This window comes from Agelaius phoeniceus, chromosome 7 (genome assembly GCF_051311805.1).
Source record: "Agelaius phoeniceus isolate bAgePho1 chromosome 7, bAgePho1.hap1, whole genome shotgun sequence".
Classification (NCBI taxonomy): domain Eukaryota; kingdom Metazoa; phylum Chordata; class Aves; order Passeriformes; family Icteridae; genus Agelaius; species Agelaius phoeniceus.
Window position 1 is genome coordinate 30,816,001 of NC_135271.1, and position 10,523 is coordinate 30,826,523.

The following is a 10,523-nucleotide window of genomic DNA, read 5'->3' on the forward strand; positions in this document are numbered from 1 at the left end:
ACCAAAGCAGAACTGTAGGGAAGATAGCTGTAGTTCAAGTGGAGCATGTGTTCACAGCACCCTGTGAAGCGAAACGTTTGGAGGCAATAACCCCAGAGCAGGTTAACTTTTCTGCTATTACAGAATTGGAATAATTTATTTGCAATGATTGGATCGACAAATAGTTATGCCTGGCGAGTGTATTTTTGAAACTTATCCTGACAAACACGAAAAAGGCTTCATTTGCCATCTGGCTTTGTAGCAGTCCTGTTGGGTACAATAAACTGAACAGGTTGGTTGGTACTTTGCTGGGATAACTGTTAGGAAAACTTCAATTGCTGCAGGAATCAGTGTTGATTATTTACTCCACTGTAGCGTTCCATGTGAGTCAGAGTTTATACTGTACCTCAAAAAGTTTAGAAAAACCCTCTGTTGTTGAGATGGCTTCTGATAGTTTAATAACCTTCATACATTTTGTAAGAGTTTCTCCCCTCTTTCCCGTTCCTGCTAGATGCACATAGTTATTTTCTGTCATGTCAAAATAAGGTGATGATGAATGATGGGTCCTTTCTGACATGAGAACCCTTTAGCAGTCTGGTAACCTTTAGCACGAAACATACACTAGTGAATGGTCCAGCACTTGAGGGTGATTTCCTGCCAAACACTATAGAAAATAGGTTTACCAGCTGAAAAATTCCAAGTTCTCCTTCCTCAGTGTGGAAACTCTGGTATGGCGCTCTCAATTTTTTTCTATTACGTGGTTAAGACAGGAGATAATGAGATTTTCTTAGAGAATACTGTAATTCACCAAAACCTGCACTAGTTCAAGTGGTTTTATGAGAGAGTATGAGAAGTGCCAAGACATCAGCCAAAGGAACTATTTTCAGGTGTATTGTATGCTAGGCTATATTCTGCCCTCACTTTGTGCACCTGTCTCTACTGACCTTTATGGAAGTTTGTGTACTCACTCATCAAAAGAGGAAAATACATTTGAATATTTGTTAGGATGATAACAGATTCCTTTTGTATGGATTATGTTAGCATTACTAGCCGAAAAGACCAGAGGGTAAATAAGGAGACAGAAAGTGTGCACTTTTTTATCTATTGTAACTGTGAGCTCTAACAGTTAAATTTTAGTATTTTCACATTGTTATGAGCTTAGATGAGTCACTGACTCACAGCATCAGTAAGGTCTATTCAATAAAGACTGGGGACATGGAGTCATTCTACTAAAAACAGAAATAATTTTTTTTTCCTTTTCTGGTTCTTTCATAAGAAACTTGCCAGTGTGTTGGAAGAAGCCTTGAAAACTTACATGCATTCAGAGTGGAGCTAAACTATGAAGCAAAGACATAAGCATCAATTTTTTAATATAAAATTCTTCTCACAATATCTCCTACTTCTTAGCTTAAATCTTTACTTTTAACATAAGTTGCAAGGCAGTAGATAGTTGAAAATGCATTTATTACTAGCAGAAGCCAAGCTCCATATTTACAAAGCACTTGAGCAGAAAGGAGATGGCAAGATTTGACTCAATGGAAAGATGAACACTAACATCTGTCAAGACCTGTGGTGATGACACCTGTGGTTAAAAGCATTTATTGAAGAAAAATTTGGATTTCTTGACTCTCAAAACCACATGTCATGAGAAACATGGACACTGACTCAGGTCTATACAAGTTCACACACACACAAACAAACACACACACACACATATATATATATATATGTATATATATACACACACATATATTCTTCTGGAACAAATCTACACATATAATTTGGTAGTTTTTGTTCTGTATTACATATACAAGACATTGTCTAATCTATTTAATTTTTTATGGCAATATGGCAAGAAATGAACAGCATTAGTTTTGTTCCTATTGTGTATGCCTCTAATGCTAACAAGCTCAACACATTTACAGACGTGTTTGTAGGAGCAAAATGTATTTATGGCTGGTTTTGAAGTCAGTGGAAGTGTGTGATATTCAAGCAATACTGTCATTAATCACAAAAATTATTTTTAATTTCACTATAGTAATAGAGAATTCTCACTATTAGTTATACTAAAAATGGCTGCAATTCAGGAGTGATGTAAAAACATCTGTTCTATATGCTTAATTGATCATATATGTCCACAGACAGGTACTGATCAGCTGTTGTGATATATCTATCAACAATTAAGAGTCCAAGAGGAAGTAAAAAACTCAGATCCATGAGATTTTATAATTTTCTGGGTTTAATTTTTATGTTTATTAATAAATCTAGCGTTTTGTAGCATTTCTTTCTGTGAGCCAAAAAAGCTTGTTGCTAGTACATGAAAAAATTCATCTTAAAAGGAACATTTCTCCAGGTCTTGCCTTTGCTCTGGAATTGTGGGGTCAAGTGACTTAAGTCTTGTCTTTTTCACCTTGATATCACCGGAGGAAAAGCAGTGTTTTGCCCTGGGTGACACAGTTTGTGTCACTAGTTACCAGGTTAAAAACATATCTTCATTTTCTCTTAGTCTTAGTTGCTTAGTGTGTTAAATTAAGTGACCTGATTTCAATAGCAATATTCCTTACTGCTAAGGCTATGTGATTTGATATTTGAAAGGAAGCCTTTTGAGTGGAAGGCACCATATATAATTTGGAGTGTTATTAAAATCATATCTGCATGGAATAGTTCATAACTTTTGTCCTGACAAGGAGATCAACAACTGAATCATACCTGTGTGGTTTCTGAGCTTTTCTTCCTGCCACATTTCAGAAGCTGACAGAGTTATCTTTGTGACACAGGTGTGAGGTAAAGGGGACAAATACTACACAGTTTTACAGGGGTTAATTTAAGATTAGTCACAGATATTCAATTGATGGGTAAAAATTGCCCTTCCATCTCTTAGTCCCATGATCAGTTCAGAAGAACCAAGTTTTCTTAAATATCAAACAGTATTTAGAAGTAAGCATTTTAAGTGAAGGCAAGCTCTAAATTTATGAAGTTAAAACATGACCTCAGTAGGGTGGAAATTTTTATGGGCTGTTGTTTGAACTTCTGATATGCAGTAAAGCAAATTTCATATTTATTTCCTCAGGGAAGGCAAACTACTTTTCCTAGAAAAGGATCAAAAGTGGATATGCTATGTTAATAATAGAAGGTGGGACAGTGAGGGTAGGAGAACTGATGGGACACTCACGGTTCAAAGAATTCAGCACTTTTTATTTATGCTGGAAGAAATGTAAATTATGTCACCCTCACCTCCTAGTGCAAAGTTATCACACAGACAATCACTAAGTGATACTGCTGACACTAAAATGGCTGGAATGTTATTTACTTCTATTTATTTCTTTTGGAAATCTTACAATATCTTACTGCAAATGAAACAAAAATCCACATATAATGGTGTAAGAAACAAAGGTTTGTCTGTAGTTTCAGTGCTGGATTATTGTTCTATCTCAATGCTAATTGAAATCCAAGATGTTTGTATCAAAGCTGTAATGAGACACTGACAAATACTTTTCTGCCCCAGTGGAAATGTAATCTTTCTATTGAACATTTTGTCCTGGTAAATTCCATCTGCAATAGGCACAGGCATTTTGCATTTGAATCAAGAAGGTCACTCCTTTGGATCAGATGATACAGTGTACACTCCACTTGCCTTTAGATGAAATTGATCCTTTACTGCATTGAACATAAGACTGTGCACTTTTTACACCTAATTATCTTATTGTTTCATCTAATGAATTTGGAATGCTAACACTACCACCCCTTTTTGATCTTTGCACATATCAGTGAGACAATTCTCTGAAAAGCCTTATTTTTTAGACAGGAATACTTTAAAAATATTCCGTTGCATTTCTTTGCTAAATAAACCAGAATAAAATCAGTTGCAGCCATAACACCATAGTTCTATGTAGAATTACTCAAACTTGTTTGAGTAATCTTCTTAGTACCTAGTAACTACATATTCAACATTTTGGTTGTTTTACTCATAAATAATGCCATTGACTTCAGTGAAGAGAGGCATCAGAAAACTGAATGGCAGTTGCACTGTGTTCACTCTTCAGTGTTAAAATTTTCATTACCTTAGGAAATGTGACTTTTTTATTCTTTTGATATAAAGTAAATTGTACTGAGTGTATGTACAAAGGTGTGTAGATTATTTTTACAAAAACAAAGGGAAGAAATCTCTAGCTATGGAGGGGCTATTGTGAAATGCATAAATAGCAGCTAGGTGTCTGCAGGTATGAACCTGTTCTTATTTAAATCAATGGAGATTTCACTGCTGACTGCAGTAAATGCTGCAACAAGACCCCAGCTCTTTCCAAAAAATCAATTAAATGTGTTCTTAACAGGCTTTCATGCCTTTGAAAATCTTTCTCTAAATTACAGATGGAACCCAATCAATTAGGCCTTAGAGTTCATTTTGTTAAAATAAATCCTGCAATATTGTGCAAAATTAAATAAGATGCTTAAATTTGCTGGCTTTTATTTATCCAGAAAGATTAAGCAGTGATGACAATCTGTGATTGTCAAACCACCTTGTTTTATTTGCTAGAACATGTGGGACTCGATAGAATGCTGACGTGATTCTGTGTGTTTTGGATTGTTTCTGCACTGTGAAGAACAGTGCTGGTACTAGGAAGTTGAGCAATGAGAAATTGCTCTGTCAGGACATGGACTAAAATTAATTTTAAATAGACTTTTTATGTGATACTGTATCAATTGGAAATTCTGATTTAGTGTCTGCTAAGAAAATGTTGAAAATGCTTTAGAATTTTCTTAGCCAACTAAAGTTCAGTAATAGTGGATACAAAAAATATAATTATTAAGGAATATTAAACAGTATTTAGTATAAAAAGACTGGCTTGTTCTGATTTGTATTAATTTTGAATATTTCATTGTTCACAGGAGTTCCAGTGATGGCTGAAGGGTACATGACACAAGCTGGCAGGTGGCACAGGTAAGATTTGCATAAAGCTAATTTCTCCATTTCTGCCTCTTCATCTGCTGTCATTCAGATGCCATAACCTGTTCCCTTAAACTGCATTATTGTGAAGTGTATATTTATCTGTATCACCATGAGATCATAACGTGTGTTTCACTGTGCTCTATTTACCTAGAACATATTCTTTTGAAATCTTAGGTAGTTATACTGCTTTTATAGATTTAAAAATTACAGCATTAACATCTATTTTGTGTTTTGTAATTTGTGATTAAGCTGTATTTACCTAGATATGAGACAGCATATTTATTATTACAATTTTTATATAAACGAAAATTACGTAATGTAGGTAACATAGCAATACTTCATATAGTATGCATGTTACTTTATGCATAGTTCCTATAGTAAAGATGTTGAGGTTGTTATTAATTTTATTTAATAAATTCAGATACTGAGTCAAGACAAAAGATGGTCTAAATACCTTAAAGTTCTTACAAAACCAGAGAGAAGATAAACTTCAGCAGGAATTTCAAAACAGAAACAAATTAAAAGTGGTGTTTGAGGGGATATTATAATTAGGAGGGAAAAGATGTAAAAAATAATAAAAATAAGGGACTACTGCATTTGATAAGTATTTAATGAAGTATTTAATGAAACCAACTGTATCTTTATATACTTGAAAGTCTGATCCTCACAAACTACTGAGTGGTTCTCTTCAAACTAAAAATGGAAAAAATGTGACATCCTGAGAACAAGCATGATAAGTATTGGTCTAGAGATTGCTTTGAAAAGTTATTTTAAGCTAATGAGAAGTTCATAAAAGAAAAGTGCCATTTCAACTAAATAAGTGTGATAATATCAGCTAATGCAGAAACACATTCTGGGAAGAAAAAATAAGCATTGCAGAGCCTGGAATGGCCAGTATGGAATAGAGAAATGTGTCCAAGTGAGTAAGCATCAAATGAAGGATTATCCCTACTTGTGGAGAATCCATTCCAGCAAGTAATTGAACCATGGACTGCTGCATCTCAAATTCGTAGGACTCCCCAGAGAGCTAAAAGGGACTCTGCAGATTCTGTCATCAGTATGCCAAAGATCTCTGCTCTATACTGTAGTGCTCAAAAGTAACTGTTCCCTAGATTTCCATTTTTAAAGGACTTCTTTCAGAATACTGATCAAACCTTGGTGTTCTGAGTTTTTAAAGGTACAGTGAGGTTTTGCTGTTGTTTTGCATGTGAATGCAAGAAAGAAGTTCTGATTAAGGTTCTAAAATTAGAGCAAAAATGTCATTATGTTCTGAAATAGCTTGAAAGGTAAACAGAAGGCTACCAAGTGTGTAGGCTAACCACAGAAAAAGAGAGAGGATAAGCATTTAAAGAGAAATATTTTATTCCATACTTAGCTTGAAGTGAAAAGAGACTGTGCCAAGTAGATAACAGAAAGACAGCTAGGTGTGCAAAACTAGGTGGCAGGATGCTGGGGAAGGTGCAGGATGAAGCTTCTGAGACTGCTGAATAAAGGTGTGGGGTATAAATTAGAACTGATTTTGTACTGAAGGGTGTGCAAAACCATGATGCTAGAATATATTGATGCAGGAACATCCTACATATACTGCATATATCTCAAACAACTTCTAGAACATTGTGCTAGACCACACAACTATCTTTTACAAGGATGCCTGTTTTGGAAGAGGATTGCATATGAGATTCTGTCTCTGAACTCGAGAGGTAATGTGATCTCTGGAATCAATACTACAAAAGACTTCACAATTTTACTGGATTTTTTTGACTTTGTGTTTTGTATTTCTCCTGCCACACGTTCAGATGGAAGGCTAACTACAGTATGTTGGACTTCTCACACCATCAGGAAACCTGTGACACATTTTAAAATTTACTTTAGAAACTCAGTTCTGTCTTAAACACCGTTCACTGATTCATTCTGCAAGCTTTCTTAACTTGATTTGGATTTGATCCTGTGTACAGCTGCATAAAGATTAGGGTTTATCATAGGATTAGGGTTTATCATACACAAAACTATTCTGAAGAGTCAAAAGATTTTAGCAGAATCTGCCAGCAGCCAGAACTGTGCAGCCAAGTCCAGTTAAGATATGGTTAAATGTTTTTTGCCAACCTTGAATAAAAAATACTGTTTTAAAACTGACAACAGCTAAGAAACAGAAACATATGTTTAAGTCAATGAAAGCTAATTGGATGAGCTCTCTGTCATCAAATTCAATGTGATTTGGTTGTATATCCAGAAAGAAAGCTTTATGTTCATGAAAGCTAGGTTTCAAGTGACACTGCAATGAATTGAAGCAGGTCTCTACCAGTGCTTCTTGACCTAGTAAAACATAAAAGATTTTTCATTTCGTTTATTCTACAATAAATGGCTGCTTGTGTATGATAACACTGCACAAACCGTATTGACTTGTGGAATGTTAAGCTCACTTTCTAGATAAGATTTTTCATTATTTCAAGCAACAAAGAAGTATTCATAATTTTAATTTTGGGTGGATTTACAGGAAGAATTTATTTTCTTTGCAAATCATGGCAAATTGAGACTTGGTTTGGAGTTTTACATTTTGCTCCCCTGCTTTTAGAGTGGAGTCTTGCCTTGGTTGGGAAATTCCCTGCATTTTGATGCAAACTTTTTCTAGTATCTCAAAAAATTGTATTTTCTGTGGGCACTGTGGGTTAACAGAAGACAACTGTCTGCCAGCTGGCTGTAAATAATTTCAAGTTGCACAAGTCTGCCTTATAAGCAAAAATCTTTACCTGTTTAAATGTCTAGAGAAGGTAATTAAAAACTGTAGAATGTGCAAAAGGCTACAGAGACAATGAATTACTAAAATAATTGTAATGATGCACAGTTCTACACTCACCCTTTTCTCTCTGCTGAAGGACACTGTGTAGAAGGCAAATCTGTGCCTGACAGATTCTGATGAGAGTTTTTGTTAATTACACTTACATTACAAGGGGCACTGTGGCACTTCTGTATAAAAACAGTACATTGCTTCCATTATAGTTGGACATTTGCATGAAACCACAGATAGTTTCCTTGCTTATCTGTGTTCCTGCCTTGAGACCAGTAGCTTTCTTGCCTTTTATTACTTGGAGCATAATCTAAAATAGAGGATGAATAAAATAATTGACCAAGAATATAGCTTCAGATATTATTGTCTATGTGCCCCACTCTTGTCTTTCCCTTTTCTGCCTCTCCCCAGGGGAAAAGCAGTTATCTTCCTTATGCTAAATCCAGTTCCTATCCACAGCAATCGTAAATCTTGGCATCAGTCTCACAGCAGAATAAAGTCAGATCAGCAGGAAGCTTCCACATAAGAGCAACAGGCAGCTCCAGGAGGAGAAAAAAAAACTACAAGAAAAAAAAATCTTTTCAAACTCTTCCATTTATTTTCTTTCAAAAATAAAGGATTCTACTCATTAGAAACCCTCAGGTTTTCCTGTATTTTTAAAGATAATATGCCTTCAAAGAATGACAACTCATTATTCAGCCAGCCTTTCAAAGCCTTTTATTTCAAAGCTTCTTTCTGAATAAACAAATCTATAAAGAGAACAAATTGAAGATTCTGCTTTTCCTAGTGTTTTATAGAGGCTACACAAGCCGTCTTCTCTCAAAATGAGTCAGACCTGGAATTACAAAGTAACCAAAAATTATTGGATGTAGCTGGTGGAATTAATTTTATGTATTTTATCTACAGACTGGCTCTAAAGCCTCAAAAATATTTTTAATAGAAAATTTAAAATTTTAGATCAAAACCCCAAGGTATTTTTTATTACTGTTATTATTTGCTTAGGGATGTTTAAATGTTTAGAGATAGGCAAAGGAACACTAAGTATAATAAAAATAACTACATAAACATGGCGACTGTCATAAAACTGATAGTAGGGTTTGTGGTATAATTTGAATTTGTACTTATTGGGCTGATGTAAAAATGTCTTTGTAACCATTGATTACATTCCACAAGAGCTTACTTCAGAGTGAACTAGTCCTTTAAGGCATTAGGAGGTACTGTGCTACTCAGACTAAAGTGAGCTACCCTCCCCAGGATGAGAGATTGATTAGGTTTTAAACCAGAGAAAATCTATTGAGAAATATAAAGATTTTGTTGCTAGAGCAGAGATTCAGGGAATACAAAGATAGGAGTAAAATGTCCTCAGAAGAACTGGAGAAAGGAGTTTGGAATTAGAAGGGAATGTTAATTCATGAATGGAGCATATGTACCTCAGTGGCTTGGAAAGCATAATGTTAGAAAGTGCAAAATAATACAATTTGTAGGAAAACGTGCAGAAATGTCTGATCTCTCACAGGATTGAAGTCACCTCTTCACTTAGGAAGACCAAGGCATTGCTGAGATGAGCTCAAACCATGTGTGGATTCCTTGATAGAGTTTCCTATAGTTAGTACCTGAATTACAGTTGAAAATAAAACAAGAGGTTCAAGCAGAGTACACAAGGCTCCATGATGTGTGACATAAGCTTACAAAGGAAGGAATCAAAAGAAGCACTCTGTGTGATTCTGTGCCAGAATATTTGATTTCATTCTAAAAGCAGGTACAAATGAAGTACAAGTGCAGTCACAGACTGGAGTAACAGGGAACTCTCCTGTTCCTGAAGACAGCTAAAAACTCTGGAAGCAATTCTTAAAAATACTTTTTTTTTCAAAGTGCAGTAACTCTGTGGAGTTACAATCCTCATCACCTAAAAGTAAGGCTGGTCTAGTATCTGCCAAAGGCCATTTTGGTTGTGCTTGCCACCTAGTGGATTACTGCTTGTATACACATATGAGCAGGATCTGCCACAAAAACAGACCATCACACTATTAATCACACGAATATTTGTTTATATCCTGCAGAATCTGAGTACTACTCAATGGAGTTTTTTATTTTGTTGGAATGAAAAGCTTGTGAAAATTGAACTACAAATTGCAAACATTTTCAAAACTTTTTCAAATCTGATAGCTGTATTTACAACTGTGACATGACTTGATGACTAGCAAAATAATGGAATTTGAGAGCCAATGAGTAGTCAGTGTTAAGTGGCCATGGACTCAGCTGTAAACTCAAGCCCCATGCTAACATATGCTGGCTGAGGCTCTATGATGAGTACATTTGGTGAACATAACTGAGCTTGTTGAAATTTATACCCATTGTTTCTGCTTCTTCTGTAAAAGTTCGCTGTCATTTTTTAGATTTCTGTTTTTTATATAGTAGTAACTCGATTTTTTCAACACTACCTCTTCTCTTCTCTTAGCTGAATTGCCTGGAATAGTTGTCATCTGTTCTGTTGACCTGGACTTGAATTTCTAACTGATTAATAGTTTACCCCTCATTACTGCCCATTAGTCTCACAGAGATCACAAGTGTTGCTCACACCATAACACAATGCAAATATCTGTATTGTATGTTACAAGGGTTCCCTCCACTACTTAAAAAAAACATTTTTCCACACAAATGTAGTCCTCCTGCCAAAATTTGAGTCCCCTCTTTTAATTTTAAATACAATTGAGCTTTTACTGAATTTTTAAATAATCGCCATATTTCAAAAACATGGACTATTTTACCAGAATTTTCCCCAACACATCCAGCCTACAGGCAGCAGTTAAG